This window comes from Cyclopterus lumpus, chromosome 24 (genome assembly GCF_009769545.1).
Source record: "Cyclopterus lumpus isolate fCycLum1 chromosome 24, fCycLum1.pri, whole genome shotgun sequence".
Taxonomy (NCBI): Eukaryota; Metazoa; Chordata; class Actinopteri; order Perciformes; family Cyclopteridae; genus Cyclopterus; species Cyclopterus lumpus.
In genome coordinates this window covers 18368593-18390514 of record NC_046989.1, presented here as the reverse complement: position 1 = coordinate 18390514, position 21922 = coordinate 18368593, and the positions used below count along the sequence as shown (strand labels likewise).

The following is a 21922-nucleotide window of genomic DNA, read 5'->3' as shown; positions in this document are numbered from 1 at the left end:
TGTGTTAAAGCTGCATTCTCTCTCCTGCCCACCAGGGGGCGACTCCTCTTGTTGTATAGAAGTCTATGCTTCATGTGTTAAAGCTGCATTCTCTCTCCTGACCACCAGGGGGCGACTCCTCTGGTTGTATAGAAGTCTATGCTTCATGTGTTAAAGCTGCATTCTCTCTCCTGACCACCAGGGGGAGACTCCTCTGGTTGTATACAAGTCTATGCTTCATGTGTTAAAGCTGCACTCTCTCTCTTGACCACCAGGGGGCGACTCCTCTGGTTGTATAGAAGTCTATCCTTCATTTGTTAAAGCTGCATTCTCTCTACTGACCACCAGGGGGCGACTCCTCTGGTTGTATAGAAGTCTATGCTTCATTTGTTAAAGCTGCATTATCTCTCCTGACCACCAGGGGGCAACTCCTCTGGTTGTATAGAAGTCTATAGAAAATGACTCCGTAAACATTATAAACATGAGTTTATGGTCTCAATCTCTAGTTTCAAGTATTCTTCAATACAGCATGATGTTGATTTAGTAAGTTATGGTCCATTTAGAGTCAAACCATAAACAGGGTATGCTTTAGGGCGGGGATACTTTGTGATTGACAGGTCTCTACCAGAGCTCTATACGGCATTACTCCGCAGTCCAAATATGGTCACTTCCGTTCACTGGTTGCAAAAAACTAAGATGGGTACAACCAAAACTCCAAACTCAAGGCTTCACAAACCAATGGGTGATGTTATGGCATGTCCAATTCTATAATGTATACATTATATTTAAATAAGAAAAATGTAAAATCCTACCTTAATACTTATACTTGACAACACATGAAATTAGTCAGCATATCATCTTGTAATGGTGCAGGACACACGCCCACGGTGTGCACCATTGACCTTCTTAAGGCTGATGGACAGGACAAGTCCAAATTCCCCTAATACGTTCCACCATATTTCACCACACCGCCTAATCCTTCCTGACTAGTGGATGCAGTTGGCAGGTCACCAACATATCAAACTGTCACAGGTGAAGCAAAGAAGAAGTGTGACTGATCTGCATTAGCCTGGGTTGCCACCCATATTGGCAAACGCTGAAGGAAAGAAATGCTTGAAACTCCAGACTCTTAAAGATCAGACAGTCCCCGGTGCCCTTTCAGTGAGCTGGGCCTGGAGGCAGTATGATATAGTGTTTTGGAAAAGTGCAGAACTGATATATTTGGACATGGGTAATTGTGGTGAAAGTCTCTTTGTTCCGAGAACGTCGTCACAGCCCAAACTGCTCTGTGAAACTGTTGTCATTACTCCATCTCCTCGCACAATGTCTGCATTATGAGGCTTAGTCCTTAGCTCCATTCTAGAGATACTGTAGAGACCCATAATACCTGAGCAAGGGCCCTGCCACAGAGCTGAGCGGCGGCGTGGATGGATAGCTGGACCTGATGATCACAGATGGAGAACTGGCTTATCCAAACCCCGACTGGCTTCTGCCAGAACATCGGTGCATTCAACAAGCGGTTTGCCATGAAACGTAGCTGTACTCGTGCTTCTCCAGGAACAATGGTTCTCAGGGGTCGGAGGTCTTTTTAGGAGCAAATCAGATTGAGTTATTGTATGCTGTGTAAACCTCGAGGGAACACACACTTCAATGTAATAGGAAACTGAGGCACTACTGAAGGAAACGCATCCAATGTAAAACTCCCCAAGACAATCTTCTTCTCTGTTGCTCACCTGCAGAAAAAGATCTTCGTGATTTAAATATGAGAGCAACATGCTGCTCGTAGTGGTGGAAAGCTATTCATTAAAGTAGCAATACTATAATATAGAACTACTCCATTAAAATAAATGCATATATCTGGAAAAGAATGAGAATAAATAAAGGAAAGAATAAGTAAATACAAACATGGAAATAGAGTGAAATATAAAACAGATTATTTTTGTAAATATAAGATATAAAAGAAAAAAAATGTCATCTTTACAATCATTTGATCATTTCTATGAAATGTTTATTCTGTCTATTTATTTACAGGTATTTTTATTTGACAAAAAAGTTTGTGTGTCATTCAAAGTATTGTTCAAAGTGTTATGGTATTATTAATGATGCGAGTCAGATTGTAATGCCCGTTTTAATGTTCATGTTGTACTTTATAGTTTTATCTATAACGATGCATCTAATTCTATCACCAGATATATTTATTATAAATGTCTTTTAAATTTAATTGAAAAACTTCCTATGCCAATGTAGGAGAGTAGAAATTCATGAAAAATATTCACGTAAATAATGTGTATTAAACCTAATAACAGCTATGGGGTACTTGAATAGTAATATATAATCAGCTGCTGAATTGAACCCAAATCTCGACTATATACTGAATATACATTTGAACCTTGCTTGATAATTACATGAGCTTGGCTGTCGTACAAATATATGATTTAAATTGCGTGCTATTGGCTGGAGTTGATTTTTGTTTGGTGCTCCCAGTGCCACCATTATATGTGACCATCGTCATCATCATTATCACCATCATCACCACCATCATCATCATCATCACCATCATCATCACATATTGCTGTAGACATCCTGTCTACACCCAGGACATGGTCTAACCCAGTGGTCACCAACCTTTAAGCCCAAGATCCCTGACCTCTGACCTCTGCCTTGGTGACAGGCGAGATCTCCTATTGAGGCGTTGAGAGAAAAACACTGTCCAGACTTTACAACTTGAGGCTTTTTATTTTGCCTAATTGTAATTGAATGAAATCAAACACTTTGGTCCAGCTTTCAACTGGATGTGACCAAGAACACACTCAATGACTTAATTTCAGTGCAACATAAAATGTAAATTATTTGTTAACTGCACACAATATGAACAAGAAAAACACATTTGCAATGAGCAGGCTGGATGAAGTCCCAATATTAATGTTGTATTTATCAACTGAAGCTACAACACTGACAACATGCTCAGTCAGTTACTAATGTAAGTTCAGTTCAGCTCTGTGTCCTCACAATGCCATCAGAGGTCATGTGACTCCAGTCAGTGACCTGTCTGTGACTGAACACTGTCTGTGAGCTTGTAGTTGGGCTCATCAGCACAGACAGACAGTTTGAGCCCTTATAACAGTGGTTCTCAAACTTTTTCTGTCACGCTCTACTTCGGAGGAAGAAAAAATGTTTTTGCCGCATCGCTCCAACAAAAATAATTTTATTATCACTTTGTGACTCCTGCATCTGTGCTTTGTCAAATAATAGAATAAATTAAATTGCAATCACTTTCAAGTAAACCAGATTGCTCCATCAGACAAGAAAAAAAAGAATTTGCAATCACTTTGTTAGAACAATGCAAACTAATATTTGGCAAAAAATAGCTTATTGTGGCTGCAATGAACCTGTTTAGCACCGAATATACTTTCAAGATAATAACAATAAAGTGCAACCTGTGAAAAACTAAACTAAACAAATATTTGGCAATAAAAAGTTTTATTTAGTTTTACACTGAATCTAAAAACAATATTGTGCAACCTGTGCAAAACAAAATGAGTACAGATATCTGTGAGCCATCATGTTGTATCAGCATTAGTGGCTGCAATGAGTCGGCTTTCCACTACAAATCTTTTTAAAACGGGGTTGGAGGGTTGATACGGACACTCTCAATTCATGCTCAATGTTGAGCTTTTGTTTTGAAGGGCAACAGCAGAAAAGCCGATCTCGCGGAGGTAGGACGTGGCGAGTCGCTGTTAACGCCGTAACGTAAACATTTACGCGAAGGTACAGGCACTTCAACATGTATTTATTAATGACTTAGTTTTATGTCGTGTGTAATATGTGAAGTTCTCAATAAAGGTCTTTCTCAGGTCCCCCTGCGCCCACCTGTAGCACCACGGCTACTACGTTCCCCTCATCGGGGAGCGCAGCTGAGAACACTTCCACTGTGGAAGAACACATTTACTCATGAATCAGGAGATCAGAGATCTTTTCTGACGTTGATCTTCTGAAGTCTGTAAGAAAACATTTCAGAAGACACCTCGAGAAAATGTTCAAGAATGAGGAACAATGTGTTTCTGAATTTATTTTCATTTTATTTTGGAGAGACAGGCAACGTCTCCGAGATCGACCGGTCGATCAAGATCGAAGACGGGTTGGCGACCACTGGTCTAACCTCACACCCAGGACGTGGAACGAGCTCCTCAGTGGTGGAACGAGCTCTTCAGTGGTGGAACGAGGTCTTCAGTGGTGGAATGAGGTCCTCAGTGGAGGAACGTGGGTGGATCAAGGTCCTCAATGGTGGAACGAGCTCCTCAGTGGAGGAACGAGCTCATGGCGTTACTCATGGTGTTACTCATGGTGTTACTCATGGTGTTACTCATGGCGTTACTCATGGCGTTACTCATGGCGTTACTCATGGCGTTAGTCATGGCGTTACTCATGGCGTTACTCATGGCGTTACTCATGGCGTTACTCATGGTATTTTTGTAGTTTGGGCTTTCTTGAAGAAATGTTACTTTCTTGATTCTTGTTGTTCTAAATGACATGCAATATAACCTTCCTTCTCCTCCTCGTCCTGAAGGGCGTCCAGGAGTCTGAAACCTTAATTCAATAAGAAAAAATGTGCAAATGTAAGGGATATTTGGGGCTCGCCGGTCAGAGGAGGAATCCCCAAGACAATCTTCTTCTCTGTTGCTCACCTGACAGAAAAAGATAATCTTGATTCAATATGATCTCTCTCTCGCTCTCTCATAGGCAGTATTGCCAAAGCGTTGGGACATAACAACAAAGCATATACAAATCATATAGATAGGTAACACGTGTGTTTGTGTGTGTGTTGGTCACTCAGGTTGTGGCATGATAGGCCATATGGTGCAACACGGTGTGCTGTGTTCCCTCCCCAACCCCCAAACTGTAAAGGGTTCCGTCTGCTTTCTTGCTGCAGAACCGTAAAGAGACTGTTCATTAGACTGAGACAAACCAGAGAGGGGTTGTGAGGGTGGGGAGGTGCTCCCAGGGAGGGAGGGAGGGAGAGGGGGAGCGATCTTGGCCTCGGCCCAAGCCGCTGACCCTGGATTGGCCCGTCGGACTCACCCATTCCCTTTTGTCACCTGTCGGAGACTTCTGCTGGGCTTGAGTCCATCCATAAATTGTGCTAAAAGGCAAACTTTTTAGCTGCTGCCAAGCAGAGCGGTTTAGCATCAGTTTTTATTGAAATTTAAGCAGTTCAAGTCCAGTGAATAACCTGAAATGGTACAAAGGTAAGCGGCAAACTGTCAGAGGTTAAACAAAAAAGTTGAGGTTACCAAAAACTGAAAAAAAATCTACATTTCAGAGTTCAGAGCATTGTAAACCTTAAAAGTGTAGGTATTTTCTTTAGAGAAATTGCAAAGAAAGTCAAGGAGTCAGTGAGTACAGTTTCTGGAGGAAATTCTGACAGGAAGAGGTCTGGCAGACCCAAAGCCACAACAGAATCAGAAGACAAGTTTCAACAGCTCACAGGACAACAGCTTAACACTGGTCCAAGTAAGCAAGTCTCAGTTTCAACTGTGAAGAGAAGACTTAGAGCTGCAGGTTTGAAAGGTCAAGTTGCAGTAAATAATTTTATTGCAAAATAAGAAAAAGAGGCGTGCCTGAGGCACCGCCAGTGGACGACTGAAGACTGGAAGAAGGTCTTATGGATCAATGAAATCTTGGGTTCATCACGCAGGGTTTTCGAACGCCGTCGAGTGGGCGAAGGATGGTTCCTGGGTGTGTTACACCAACTTTAAAACATGGAGAAGGAAGTGTGAGGGTCTGGGGCTCTTTTGCTGGATCCAGAGTCGGCGACTTGCACAGAGTGACTGGCACCACAGCACCATGCAATACCCTCTGGTATACGCCTAGTTGGTCAGGGGTTCGTCCTACAGCAAGAGAATGACCCAAAACAGACCTCCAGGGTATGTCACAACTACCTTCGAAGAAAAGAACAAGACGGTAGGCTTCACATCATGGGATGGCCAGCACAGTCTCCGGACTTACAGCCCATGGAGCTGGTTTGGGATGAACTGGACAGAAGGGTGAAAGCAAAGCAACCTACAAGTGTTGAAGAACTTTCCATTGTAGAAAGAATGCCACGAGTGTGTTCGGCTGTTATATCTGCAAAAGGTGGCTACTTTGATTCATTTTTTATGTGTGATGCCTCCTGTGTGATTGCTAGCCCCGCCCTCATTGTTTCCACCTGTGTCTCGTTCCCCTGTGTATTTGGTCTGTGTCTACGTGTTCTGGGCCAGGTCGTCTTTGTGTTGCTTCGCCTTCCAGCCGGAGGTCCTCGTGACTTTTTTCACCTCACCTTGACTCCTGTGTTTCCTCTGTGGGTAGAGGCACAATGTCGTAGTAGTTTCAGTTTATTTTGTCTTTTTCCATTTATTCCTTTTTATGCAGTTTCCATTCTTGCCCATCTGTTTTTTCCATATCTTATTTTAGAGGGGGGGGGGGGGGGGGGGGGGGGCGTTCAACTGCAATCACCAACTCTATTCTCAATGAATTCATTTTTTTGACAGTTCAAAAGATCTTCAATTCAGTTTTGTAGTAAAACAAACACACTTTGGAATGCATGATCAAAGTAAGTGTATTAACTTTAATTTTCAGTCGCTCAGCTCATCAATTTATCAACTCCTCCAAGAAGCAGAGAGAACAAGTGATGATTAAAGTCTCACCTGTTGATGCCAACTACATGCGTGACTGCTGTTTGGATCTTGATGTACACTATCAACACATTTTATTCCCTTCTTTTTTCTCCAACATTTGCCGCCTCGTTTTGGCACCTCATTAACCAGAGATCACATATTCTAAACAACCTTTTACTGGAAACAGAATGTTTTAATTTCCTGTGTTTTTGTTTTATATACGGGAGGACGGACATAACATGTTTGGCTCATCAAGGAGCTCTCATTTAATGGAATTATTTGTACATTTTTAGATTTAGAAAGTAAAAATCTCTCCTTCTGCGTATGAACACATCTCTTAGTTGGTGGACCAGCTGGTTGCCTCCTGTCGTCCTATGAAGGCCTGTTGGTGCATGGGGCTCGGAGCTCCGTGGGAGCCTCAGGACTCGGCTGTCCATCATTTCACTGCAGAGCGTTGACTCCAGATGTGTGTGTGTGTGTGTGTGTGTGTGTGTGTGTGTGTGTGTGTGTGTTCCTCTCCTTGTAGTCTGTGTGTAGGCTCGATGTTTGCTGATGTCACACTTTGCCTGGCCTTTCCGAGGACTCCACGTCAACTCTCTTGTTTCTCAATATGAGCAATATGAGTTTATATAATTATTTTTTTAACTACTTAGCCTGTAGCTGACGAGGTGTGCTAACCTGTCGTCACACCTAGTAAACTCCCGAGATGAAAATCTATAATGCAGGAAAGTGACAACAAGCGTTCACGGGTTTTGAACATTTAATAAAAAAAGGTATGTGCATTGTAAGATATGTGTTTAGAACTTCGGGTCCTGTGGCCGCAGGAAATCCAGGATTAAAGTTTAACAATATTGTATGGCAAAGATAACATTCATATAGCGTTCACGATCGTGGAGCTGGTAAGGGAGAGCTCTCCACAGACGGACACCTTGCTGCTCCCAAGGCCTCTTTTTCAGCCAGGTGCAGCGTAGAGCCCGGGGCTGTCTCAAGATCCCGAACCAAAGAACTCTGAGTCCACAACAAATGCTCGGCTGTTAGTCTGGTCATGCAAATTAATTCACACCTAAAGGTTAGTTCTATTGGCCAGTTCAAAGAATGCTGCCGCTTTGTTCGCTAAGCCAATTGATAAGCTGGCTGGGTCAAAGCTCACACTTCCGGTCAAGGACATAAAAGGAAAATAAAACCTATTATCCTGCCTTCAAAATAAAAGCAACATCTCAGGTTTCATCGGCATCCATTTCAACTATTGTCTAAACAATAAAACATCATTCATTCTCATGCATCATACAGTAAATCATTACATTTGACATCAACAAACAGAATAATAAAACAGTGATCCTCTCTTATGCTTTACAATACATTCCTCAGAATATTCCTCAAATTAATTATTTACTTCTTTATGTATTAATTTAAAACATAACCTTATTTACATGTGCAAGTGTATATAAAATCCACTACAACTCAACAGCATCAATGGCTTTGTTAACAAGAGAGTTGGATACAACATATAAATATATAGTGCAGTTTTTAGTTATACATCGCTCATACTATATATCTGTCGTTTGAGGCTGATGAAGATATCAATAGTTTGGAGTAAAACAAACAAATCACATAACCATTCAGTTACATTATGATGCGCTTGTGCGCTGTTCAGTAAAAATGAGTGTTGAGCGATGATAAATGACGTTATCATGATTTGTTGAAATGTAATCTTGTAAAATTTATTTTTAAGCTAAATTAAATCATCTCATATAACCATATGAAACCACAGTAAGATAAAAGGATAAGAATTACTGTAAATTATTCTTTAGGAAAGTCTAACAGTATTGTGTTACTGATGTTGTGAGTGCAGACAGATGGTATGTAGAGATACTGCTCTCTTCATGAGTCAGACTGCACTTGGGTCTGGTCAGTGTCAGCAGCACTCTGGCAGGCCGGACCCGAGCCGTGCCATCCCTTCTGTTACCGTAAGCACGGCGGGTTCATGGACCTGCGGAGACTCGGTGCTGCGGCCGGGCCTGCTGCTTCCCTTGGTGGACCCAATTCCCCGGGGGCCTCCACATGCTCATTTACCTACTGACGGGGTCTCATGTTAATGTCAATGTGCATCAGTGCATTTTTTGTCAGTGACGCCGCTTTGAGTTCGATTCCCAGGGTAGCTCCCCGCCTCTCCCTCTCCCCCTCCCCCCTCTTCACCGTCACTGGGAGGAGAAACATGATAAAGGCATCGACGCATATTTATATTTTGGAGCAAAAGCAGAACGCCGCAAAACTATGCAGTTTTCACATTCACCCTTTGAGAACATTGGCTGACCTCCGACATGCACATCTGTGTCTTGTTCTGGTGTGAAGTCCTCCCAGAATGCTGAAGCATAATGGACTTACTATTAGTAAAAAGTGAACCCAATAGCTTAATAACGGGGTGTGGGGGGGGGGGGGGGGGGGGGGAGAGAGAGAGAGAGTTATTTCTCCTGATTCTCATGAACTCTTCAAATAATGACTTCTAATTGCAAACCTGCTGTCCCGCTCACCTCGCCGTGCCGTACGCGGCCGCCATCACCCTGGCTTTGTTTCCATTTGGGCCCGAAACTCTTTTCCAAAGCCTCCATCTCTCTGGAGTTGGATGGAAGTTGCACTTAGGCGCGCTACTGTAGCTAATCGTAAGGATTTATGGAGTGCATCACCAAGGGGCTGCCGGAGGAACGAGGAATGTTTGCTGGCACCCTGCTGCAGGTGTTCCAGAACCCCCTTTTCCCTTTCGCCCTGTCTTTCTTTCCCTTCGTCCGCTGATGGAAGGCAGCTGGAAGACCCCGCTTGTTGGGTTAGAAGGGGGTTCTGTTGGTGGAGCATAATGCTGGCAGCACCACCCTCCTCCACCTCCGGTCTCCTGGTCGCCCTGTCCGGAAAGTCCTCCACGTAAAGCTTTGATAATTACATTGATCTTGAGGGGGGTGAGGGGCTTTTTTACGAGCTGCTGAGGCATTCAATCACATTTCATAATGGCCCTTGTTAAGGACTACTGTGTTTATGCATATTCTTTTATGCAAGTTCATGTTCAACTGTCGGCACTTTGTCTGGTAATTGTTGAGTTTTCACATGGTCCCAACGGAGAGGGGCGGAGGAGGAAGCAAACAAGGGTGGGAGGGAGCACCGTGGATGGGTTGTTGCTCAATTGAGAGACAGAACCTCTAAAGGAATGCACTACAAGATCCAGAGGTTGTAATCCCCCTCCCCCAAACATACACCCAACCCCATACTATACGTAACCTCATTACATGGCATCGAAGGCACTGCAGCACTCTCGGATCACAAGGCGCCTCTTCGTTTTGTTTTCCAGGCTAAATACAGGAAGTCATTATTCGGCTCTGTCTCATCCCAGGAAATGTATCGGAAAACTTCTCAACCTCATCTCTACCTATCCGAGATAGAGGGTTAGCCGGAGAGAAGTGGCTCCAAGCTGGCCTCAATGCGGGCAAGGTGTAGCCAGTGAGGTCCCTCCAGAATCCAAACGCCAACTCTGTGAATTTAGGATTTTTAACTACCAGACCAAAGTTGTTGAGGGTTGAAACGATGGAAGACTAATCAAGATGGGTTTGGTGATTTTTACTTTTATTTAAAAAATGTTTAGTTTCCGTCCAGTTTGAATGCACGATGAGGCTGTTGAGCCCGTCTTACTTCGGTGTAAGAGAGGAACTCTGATTCAGAAGGTGTACGATTGCAGTTTTTAGTTTGTAAGAATGTTTCCTTCTTGACGTTTCACGAATTCTTTTTAGTTTGTTGGTCAGACATTGTGAAATGGTATTCTTGTACAAGGAGGCAGCAGCGGGGTCAATACAGCACCCCCTGGGGCACCGGGCTCCTTCTGTTAGGAGAATATAAATCAGATTAGTAGTGCAGGTATAGTGTGCGACACCAGAGCGTCAATCCAGGGACAAACGGTCCCATAATGGATGACGAGCTTCAATGAAAGGGAGGGACGAGATGGGAGGATTGTCTTACACACACCCCCCCCCCCCCCCCCCCTCCTCCTCCTCCCCTCCTTCACTCAGTAACCTTTGGCATGAGAGGTCAGCGTTTTGTTCCACCAGGATGACCTTTGGTAATGAGAAGGGCAGGTTAGCGGGCGACCTGGAAGCGCTTTGTCCGCCGCTCATGGGAACACAAACAGTGACGGTATCAAGGCACACAGGAACAGCTGCACGGCTGCCGTCCCGTGCGCCCCGACGCCCACTCACCATTTTCAATGGAGGAAACGTCACAAACACAAATCCCCTTGACGGATTCTCCTCAGGCGTCGCCTTCCCGTCTTATCACATCCTACGTGGTCTCTGAGGAAATGCTGCCTTCTGAAAATGTATTCGGAAAGGGAGCTTTAGAGTTAACTTTGCAAATAGTTTTCATGTTAATCATTTATTTATTAAACGATGATGATCGGATGACACATTAACAGTAAACTCTGTGGTCGGGCAAGTGAAAAATTATGTTATTTATGTTAAGGGCCAATATTCAGTACAAATATGGAATCGGGCATTAATGCTTTCATCCGCGATGACTCCTCATTGTGTACAACAACGGCGTTGAAATGGGCAGGAGGAGAGCTAGTTCTCATGAGATGTTAGCAGCCAGTGGGCGCACAGTCCGACTTGTCTAAATAAGAGCCAACAGCATGGCAATGTTTGGAAGAGCTCACTTAATCAGGCTCTTATTATATTCTAATGAATTCCCCTGGAGCTGCTCAGAGTAATCACAGTGACAGCACACAGCTTCTAACCCGAGCTAACAGCTCATGTAGGGAGGTTGCATTGAGTTACATCATGGCGCGTTCAGGCTCCAAACAGTAAAACTGAGTATAGGGTGAAGGTCAAATACACCTCGTTATCATGATGTGTTCGAAGGTAATCTTGTAAACTGTAGTTTTTGGCTAAAAAGCTGTACGGAGCTGACGGTAACGGAGGTCAGCTCTAGTCAGTAAAAATGAATATTGAGTGAAGGTAAATTATATGTTCAAATGTAATCTTGTACATTTAAATTTAAAGTTTTTTTTACAGCATGAAATAGATATTAGAGAGAGAATGATGTCCTGTAACCTCCTAACATTCCTTCAATAAAGCTTATGATGCATAATTTAAACTACAAATATCAAGATTCTTCCTAAATCAAAGCAGTTTAAATGAAAATAAAATATGTAATTTCCTTTTGTGTTTTAATTCAAACAACCTCTGTCGATATTTCTTTTGTCCAATTGTCTAAATCCCTGTTGATTTTATTCATTTTTGGATGGTTTGGGCAAGTGAAACATCTCAGCGACTTCAAGCCCTGTCTGTAAGAACCTGCTTCGACCCTTGCTCCTCTCTTTCTTTGGGTTGGATGAATGAGGCGGTGGGTAGGGGTGGATGTGCACTTGCCCTCGCATGCAGCTCTTCATCTGTGTTTTTCTACACTTTGGTCAAAGTATTCCATCGGTGCCTGTGAAGGAAGGTTCAGTCGGGAGGCTTTTACAGTGTGTAATGGGATTAAGACTTGATTCTAAAGTTCATTCATCCCTTTTAACCCCAACTACCTCATCCTGTGATCTTTTAATTTGTTTAGTCCACATTGCCATAGCCTGTCTCTCTCTCTCCCTCCCTCCATACGCCACTGCTCTTATCTCAGGAGATCTACTGTGTTGATATATCCCTATGCCATTTGATATATGCTTCTTCTTCAGTTTTTGGGGTTTTGTTGGCTCTTAAAATCCGAATCATCCCGTCTGAGCTCCTGTGTGACTTTCAGAAGCAATTTACATATCTGGCATGAAATAGAACAGCTGAAAACAGACACAAAGTGGAGAGAGGAGGCGGAGGGATGCTTTTTGGCTGGGTCCAAAGATGGCTAATCTGCTTGCACAGCCCATTCCATTTCTCTTTTCTTTTCCATTGACTTTGGAGCACAAGAGAAGAAGGGCATTCTCCAATGCTCTTTAAACTGCACACAGTATGTTGCTAGTATTCCACATTGTTGACTTAACAGTGGGAAATATCAGGGAGTGGCCCAATAGTTAGTGGAGTTGATCTCCTATTGAAGGAGCAAAGTTTTATCTCAAGGCTGCTCAAGTTCGACTCGATCACTTTTCATTTCTTTCTACTTGAAAGCGGTGCAGGACCGAGGCCACTTTGATCCCTTACAAACCGGCAGAGACTTCCATTTGTGCAGAACGAGGCGGTAAGCCCTTTGGAATCCCGTTTCTGAGAAGTGCAACACAAAGTGATCTTCGGGATCAGGGCTCAAAGGGTTGTCGGGGAATGAATTTATCGCCTCGATAGCCAATGATTGGCCGCTGCCGCTCATCATTCAGAGCAAACAAACAAGCGTTGAGTGACGGCCTTTCACCCGCGAGTCCTACGAGGTCTAGTTCCGTGACTGGAAGTGTACGAACACCTCGTGCCGCGACATGTTTGCCGCTTGTTATGAATAACCGGGTTAGAATACGTGAGTCAAAGACGGCAGCGCGTTACACGTCTGCAGGACGCTGGGCGACCTGGGGCCAGAGACTCAACCCTGGCCCCAGGTCTGCTGTCTCTTGTCTGTCTGGAGATGCTCTCCCTCTGAGGAAATGAGTCTACGATATACAGGCATTGCTCAAATTCCTCCCCTTGTGTCATCGCCGCTAAAGCAAATAGCGGCTTAGGGCAGAGGGGTGGAGGGGTGGAGGATTCCTCCGCTGAATCAACAGATTGTTTGCGTCCTCGCAGGCTCAAAGGGGAACATTTTGAGGATTGTGGAAAGGTAAGAATTTCATTTGGGGGGGGGGGGGGTTCTTTTTAGGGAAACAAACGAGTTTCCAAGCTTAGCGTTTTTTTTACACTTTACGTTTTGAATGGGGGGCTGGCGGGTTTAGTATCTGGAGGGAGAACTTTGGACTCCAATCCCCAGCTTTTGATTGACTCTTTTGGAAATGAGAGCAGACTGTTACTCGAGCCTTTTGACTAATTGGTGCGCACATGCTCGGCCACGGGCTCACCAGTGACCCGGGGTAGATGGGAATGGTCGGCGAGATGGTTGTATGCGAATTAATGAGAGTCAATCCGGGTCTTCCTGGGACTAAAGCAGCATGGAGGCCTGGGCCTTTCCACTCCAACACACTGATGCCACATGTTTTGTAGTGAGCAACAATGAAGAAAGTGAAGGGATGATGACAAAGGAAGAATTCATATTAGCACTTCTCTTCTTACCTCATAAGCAAGCGTTTTTTTAATTTGTAATATTCCTTATCCTATTTGGCTTCATCCTGTTAATCCATTTTTCATAACCTCCTCATCTTCAAACCTAACCTTCCTCACTGCCCATCACACTGGTGTTTTAAAGGTAGGGATGCCTGTTTAGCTATTGATTAGGCAAGGATCATCTTCATACTTAATCAGAAACCATCAGTCAGAAAAATGTCTTGGACTTTTTGAGGACTTTGGTATCCAAGTTCTTCACTTCCTTCATCGTTATGACCCCATCTTTCTTTTAACTCAAAAGGGCTAATTTCAAGAATAAATAATAATAAAAACATAACCCTTCCAAAGATTAGGGTGGACATTTTGACCCATGCTCTACATCGAGGAGATGACCACTTCATGACTTGGTCCTGCAACTTACTGATCTGGGATCTTTAAAGCACCATTGGAGGCATTTAATATTGATGAGGTAAACACATACTATGTGTGCATATTATTTCTTTTTTTCTTTCCTTATTAGTCTTGTCATAGAGCACGACTAAATGGTACATCGTTGATATTTCTCTTCTTTTTTTAACGCCTCCAGCTGGTGTATCCCATATGGGTGGGGAAGGTGGGACGTGTTGGTGGACACGTTGTTTGCTGTATGTTTAAAAAATAAAAATATTATTTAGTACATGCTCATTTGATTTAGTTCTTTTCAACATTTCCTTATAAAAAAAACAACCTTTTTTCAATGTTTGCTCTTGAATATATCGTTTTCTTTTACCTTTAGTGTGTCTGTGATGTTAAACCTGATTTATATCCTTGTAATACAGTCCACATGGGCCACTAACTAAATGCTTGGTATGCATCGAACTTCAAGTCATAAACAAACATGTTCTTCATTTAAATTTGGTTCAACATTACAATTTTGCTGTTTTTGTAAAGGATTTGAGCAGTTTTTCCTCCTAAGGTTCTTGATGGCACGTGTAAATGCTTTTATTTTTCTAGTTTGAATAATTTAGTTGTCCAAACTTCCAGTTTTTGGGACAAGGAGGCAGGGGTGGGGTAGAGGGGGGGGCTATGAGCCATTAGGTTGGGTGAACTAGGTCCCTGCAACCCGAGGTCGTTACTCTAAATTGGCTAAAAGTCCCTCCTCTCCTCATCTGTCCATATTTAAACTCCCTCTTCATCTTCTCCCTATCGACGCACACCTTGATAATTGGTGATGTGGACCATATGTCGGGTTTGAATGGCCTTCTGTTCTGTAGAGCCGTTTGACATATAGGAAATATCATAACCTTGTTATTAGGCTACTTGTACCTTCCTGGACTGGCGTCACAGGCAGGGGCATAAAGTCCCCGTTCTTTCCCCTCTTTCATCCTCTTCATCATCACCCTGAGCCTTTTTTTACAAGCACAATAAATACAGTCAGTGATGTGACTGTGTAAGCAGCCCCATTAAGTGACCTCCTGACCTTATGAACAGACCGAGGGGACCTTTCCGATGGAGGGTCGGTGTGTTTTGAAGTCTTTTGTTTGGCCCTTTGGCTGTCGCCATCTTGGTTTTTCACAATCTGAAGCGACACAAAGGGGTGGAGCTAAGTAGGGCGTGGCGATATCGAGACATACATTCTTGCTACAGTGCTGTTCATTATTAACGCAAGTTAAAAAATACACAACAATGCCAGATGAATCTTATCTTTGTGTCTCTTTCCAGATTGCTGCGTCTCTGTGAGGAACTGGTGTAGAGCATGGTCCTTAGTCCTCCTACAGGTAAGACATGTGACACTGGGGTGTAGAGCATGGTCCTTAGTCCTCCTATAATAATGCAGAAATGTTTTTGTGATTTTTCTTTTACATTTATATATATCGTAATTTATTTATGTGTGTATTGGAAGGTATTTGTGACTCGTTCTGCGTGCATTTGTGAGTCTAATTTATTTGTAAATCCTTCTTTGAGCATTTGTAAATCGAACATATCTGTGAATTGTTCTGTGCGCATTTGTGAATCTCTCTGTGTGTATTTGCAATTATTGAGACTGATCTGACCCCATACTGTGACGCTGATGTCTATATGACTCTTATAATGTGTTATAATCTGCTTATTGCACTGTGTTATCATAATGATAAACACTCATCGATATACATAATGTTTTACAGCGATAATCCAAAGAATTTTATAATTACTTATAAAGTCAAGTATCATTATACTTTGTAATTGCTGCTCACTCACTGACTTCTTTTTGCAAGGACCACAGTGTGTTATAATTCCCATAGTTGCAATACATTATATATATATATATATATATATATATATAATGTGATTATATTGTACACTTTGTTTGCTCACCTTACATAAGCAAACAATTACCACAGAGTAAATTATAGGGAAAAAGATTATAATGTGGGAATAAAATGTTGGCCGCAGTTATCGTCATTATAAAGCATTATGAATATCTATGAGAGCCTATAACCATAATGATACAGTTCTATAAACAGATTCTAACTCATTATGAGTGTTTATAATGCGCTATAGACTTGTGAGTAATGATTCTGGGTGCTGCCATCTGTAGAGAGCGTGAATCAGGAAGCATACAACCCTCCTCCCCTTGGCTCGACGGACTGAGGTCACTGTGCCCTAATCAGAGTCCCTTGGTCACAATCCCCCCCCCCCCCCCCCCCCCCCCCCCCCCTGCCTGGCGAGTCTAGACAAGCCTCCGGTATAAGGTGAGGATGTTTGTTCTCCACCATGCTACAGCTGGGTCAGTGAGTGAGGGGTGAAGGTGTCCTCGCAGACCTCTATGACAGATTCATATTCCAGGAAGAAGTAGCTCGTAGGGAGGGGGGGCGTTTTGGGCCGTTTCAGTGCAAATCTGGGGTCAATCGAAGGCCTTTTCACACTCAAAACACGCTTGTCGGATGACTTGTGGCCGTGTGCGACGGTGCGTGACTGTTCGCAAATTATCCCCGCCAAAGAAAAATAGTATCAACCGTTCAGGGGCGAGCTGCTTCCCTTCACCTCCTCCCAACACAGGACTTCAAGTATACATCTGAACAGGGCAGCCTGGCATGCACAAGTAATCACAAACACACACACACACACACATTTCTCACACTCACTCAATCTGTCTCTCCGGTTCGCTGTGACCTGACCTGCTGAAAGGCTTTCAGGGCCGCAGTCGGCTCAACAACTCTCTCTGTTCAGAGCCTCAGCGGGTTTTCAAGTTGGACGCCAGCCTGTCCTTCCTCCTCATTCCTCCACTGTGTGTGTGTGTGTGTGTGTGTGTGTGTGTGTGTGTGTGTGTGTGTGTGCGTGTGGAGAACAGCTAGAACAGCTGTGGCTGCTTTGTAACACGGACAGCGGCTCGGCTCGGCCCCCTAACCCTCGGCTCGGCCACCTAACCCTCGGCTCGGCTCGGCCACCTAACCCTCGGCTCGGCCCCCTAACCCTCGGCTCGGCCCCCTAACCCTCGGCTCGGCCACCTAACCCTCGGCTCGGCTCGGCCCCCTAACCCTCGGCTCGGCCCCCTAACCCTCGGCACGGCTCGGCCCCCTAACCCTCGGCTCGGCTCGGCCACCTAACCCTCGGCTCGGCCCCCTAACCCTCGGCTCGGCCCCCTATCCTTCGGCTCGGCCCGGCCACCTAACCCTCGGCCCGGACCCCTAACCCTCGACTCGGCCCCCTCACCCTCGGCTCGGCCCAGCCCCCTAACCCTCGGCTCGGCTCGCATTGCAGTCAGATGGAAAACTTTTTTCCAGTAGGTCCCTCCCTCCAAAAGACTTTGATGCTATTGCCTCAGATCTACTGTACTAGCCATTGTTGTGAATTGAAACTACGAACGTGGCTGTTGGTACTCCCAGCTGTTAGCTAGCAGCTTGTGGAGGCCTCCAGTGAGGAGCATACGCTCAGGTAGGTAGACAGGCAGCTAGCCCGTCCAATCATTGCACTCGGGCGATAACGAACCAACAAAACAAAAAGCCCAGTATATCATTATCCCTTTAAAAAGAAAAACAATCTAAATGTTGCTTTTGAAACTAATGTAATCCGTTTTCCACAGATTGGGACAGATAGAGCGGCTTGCATTTTTTATTTCTTTTAAACCTGTTCAAACAATCGTTTTCAGATGGATTCACTCGATGGTGGACCAACGGACGGGTTACAAGATACACAACACATTCCAAATGGCCAAAGAAGGTGTTTTGATTGATCCCAATGTTCCTCAAACAAGTCTGCCAGTAACCAGCAAGTGATCCTCCCTCCCTGCTCTCCGCCAGCAGCTGTGTTGACTGTCTAGTGCATGGGAACCCCTGATTACTCGGCAGACTGTACATTTGGGCTGTGCCTGGCAGCCGGCTCAGGCACAGCCCCCCCCCCCCCCCCCAAAAAAAACACAGTCCTCACTTTGATCGTGGAGAGTTGTAAATGACTGCCGTCATCCAAGGCCTCAGGTTATCCACCGGGCTGTATTAGCCTAATGAGTGGCTGGGAGATGTTTATCTGTGTGAAGACACCTCTGGCAGCCGTTTCATGTCCAACAACCTCATGTTGGCAGACAATAGCGCGTCTTTCGTGTTTTTGTTCTTCTTCTCGCTTCATTAGAAGCATCAGCTGCGCCGGCTCGGGATGATGTCTTCGTTAAAGTTTATGATTTGTTGATTTTAATAATCTGTTGCGTTGCTTGATGTTATACGGCGGCGCGATGAAGATGCCGCTGCTCCATGTAACGAGACACAGGTGTAGAGAAATGACATCAGTGCAAATGCTCATTTGGATCCGGCTATCCAGCCAGAATATGATTTTACTTGAAATGCGTTCACAATTTGATTTATGATCAACTTCACTTGGTGTAATGAAACTGCATATTAATATCAAGGGACAGCAAATGTGATGAATGAGAGCAATTGTTGAAACATTTCAGGATTCATGAACAGAGTTTTGCTTTGTGATCAATAAAAGATGCTTTTTAATATTTCCAAATATTTAGAGCTCTGTGAAATTGATTGTAAGCATACAATAACTATTCGCTCACATATTTGTCCACTTCGGTCAGTGAATCTATCGCCAACTCATCTCATTCTTGGCAATGATTGGGGCTTCCACATCGCGTCAAATAAATGTTTGGAAGTAAAAGAAATAGCTGTTAGTGAGTTTTGATGTGTTTCCCGGTGAGAAAATAACCATTTAGATCAGTTTATCCAAATAATAATACATTTCAATAATTTGGAAATGTATATTTCCACATAGTGTGAGCTGCGAGGATATAAGGCTACATGTAGAGAAAGCATGTAAACCAGGCGGTAAGCTAATGCAGAAGTTTCTTAAAGCTGCATTCTCTCTACTGACCACCAGGGGTCGAATCCTCTGGTTGTATAGAAGTCTATGCTTCATGTGTTAAAGCTGCATTCTCTCTCCTGACCACCAGGGGGCGACTCCTCTGGTTGTATAGAAGTCTATGCTTCATGTGGTAAAGCTGCATCCTCTCTCCTGACCACCAGGGGGCGACTCCTCTGGTTGTATAGAAGTCTATGCTTCATGTGTTAAAGCTGCATTCTCTCTCCTGACCACCAGGGGGCGACTCCTCTGGTTGTATAGAAGTCTATGCTTCATGTGTTAAAGCTGCATTCTCTCTCCTGACCACCAGGGGGCGACTCCTCTGGTTGTATAGAAGTATATGCTTCATGTGTTAAAGCTGCATTCTCTCTCCTGACCACCAGGGGGCGACTCCTCTGGTTGTATAGAAGTCTATGCTTCATGTGTTAAAGCTGCATTCTCTCTCCTGACCACCAGGGGGTGACTCCTCTGGTTGTATAGAAGTCTATATAAATGACTCTACTTCTCTCTTGATTTATTCCCTCAGTAAACATTGTAAACATGAGTTTTTGGTCTTAATCTCTAGTTTCAAGTTTTCTTCAATACCAGATGATGTTCATTTAGTAAATTATGGTCATTTAGAGTCAAACAGACCATAAAGCAGGGGATGCTTTAGGGTGGGGCTACAAGGTGATTGACAGGTCTCTGCTGCTACCAGAGGTGTAAACGGTGTCACATAATCATTGTGTTTTTGGGTATTGGACTCATACCAGATATTTTGTCAAGCCAAGTTTTTATTCTGCACGATAATGGTTATATAATCCACATCAATCATTGCAGACTTTCTTTTTTGTTTATTTAATATCTCAACATCTGTTAAATGGACTCCCAGGGAACATTGGCATTCATGGTCTCCAGAGGATGAATCCTACTGACTTAGTTGATCTCCCTACCCGCAAATGTGCTCATTTGTAGCATTCTAACATGCTGATGTTAGCATTTAGCTCAAAAACACTTTATTTTCATGTGACCAACTATCCAACGCTTGATGGCTGACATTAAGTTGCAATACTTTCAGTGAGGTCGAATACCCAACCGTACAATATAAACAAATCTGAATTGAGAGGTTAACAAGGTCTAGAATTAAAGATCTATCATCAGAAGAAGATTTGGAAACGTTTTTTTATTTTTTTTATTAGCCTTTATTTAACCAGGTCGGTCCCGTTGAGATACAATGACCTCTTGTTCAAGGGAAGCCAAGACAGCAGCATAGAAAAATTGCAACAGTCACAAGACAGAAATCACATAACACAGATAAAATACATTTTAAAAAAGTTTTAAAAAAAAGGCAGAGGTTAAGGCAACAGGATTCACACCAAAACAAGAACAAGTGCGTTATGAAGCCGCTCCAATTTCTCTCACACGAGTCTTCAAAGTTTCAAGGTTGATGAGCTCCTTTAACTTTAGAGGTGTTTGCAGTGCATTCCAAGCAGCAGGTGCAGCGAACTTAAAACAGTGCTTACCAAATTCAGAGTGAACTTTGGGCATAATTAATAAATAAAGCTCATTGGAACGTAAGCATTAATTGCTCTGGGATTTAAAGATGTAGGAAACGTTTACTGGTTCCAGCTTTTTTGCCTTGTCATAAATGGCAGTAGACTGAATATCTTTGACTCCTAAGTGTCTTTTTTCATAAAAAGTCTGTGAAAGAGTAACTCACAAACCCCCTGAGGGTCACACCGATGGTAGAACCTAAACAGTGTCTCTGTGCAGTAGCTGTCTTCTAGTGTCGTAGATCCACAGTGCGTGTATTGTAGTTAACCGGCCTCATGTATAATTCACGGCAATAGTCCGAGAAACCTTTGCGTTGAATTCCCCTCCAGCCCTCTTTTTGTCCCGTCTTTGTTTTTAGACAGGAACCGGGTCTAACGAGAGGAGAGGAAATGATCAATGGAGCAGGGCACGACGCACGGCTGTTTATTGTTGTAGGGCTGTGGTTTTGTTAAAGATCGGCCGGCTTTGATCACAGCGGTAGGAAGTCCCACTGATACATCTGCTTTTGACACCGCGCTGACCTGCTGCACATGCATGTGTACACAAAAGATCATTTTTTCAGTAACGGATATCATAACGCCTTTTGACATGACATCTTTTGGATATGCTCCCTGACTCTTCCTAGATTTCTTTTAATGGAGTTAAATGATTCCTGTTCTTTATCACTGGGTTTCCCACAAACCACTACCGGCAGCAATTGCTTTTTTCATTTTTTTGCTTTCCATTTTGTAAAGAAGTGTAACTAAACAAATATTGTTGCTTTGACATAGACGATTTTCCTGGAAATGGCCTGTTTTGTTCTGCCTCTGAAAAAAATGCCTATTGGGTTCCTTTTGTGCAGAAGTGGGCGAATGGGGAGACGAAGCCCCGGAGGGACATGTGTATTCATAACACCAGTGCTTCTTTTCTTTCGGTCGGCATTGTCTGGTATTGTGGATCCTCTTTGCTCTATTGTCTTGCGAGTTCCGCTGGTGGTCTGTCATGTAAACAGATCTCAAAGGGGAACCTTCTCCACTCTCCTTTTCAAAGACTTTTTTTCCTTTTTTTGTTCCGTCTCTTTCTGTGGTCGTCTTCTTGACTGTCTGTCTGTCTCTTGTCCCCATCCCCTCTCATTCGGATTCCCAGTCTGAATAAGACACACACATACACACAACCTGCTCTAACCATTACCGGCATTGCGTGGCTCCCAGTCCAGAGTCCTCGGAGCGTATTGGGGTTTTAAGTGCCAGTGGGGAAGGA

The 21922-nt window shown here is 43.7% G+C and overlaps 1 protein-coding gene across 3 annotated transcripts in view; it reads left to right on the top strand.

Annotated features, from left to right (window-relative positions):
- The window catches only part of disp1 (dispatched homolog 1 (Drosophila)), a 79196-nt gene that overhangs the window by 11386 nt on the left and 45888 nt on the right, over nt 1-21922 (top strand). For all 3 annotated transcript variants that reach the window (XM_034527377.1, XM_034527378.1, XM_034527379.1), the window contains one exon: nt 15536-15591. The gene's annotated coding sequence lies outside the window, so the exon portion shown is untranslated. The remainder of the gene's footprint in view (nt 1-15535; nt 15592-21922) is intronic.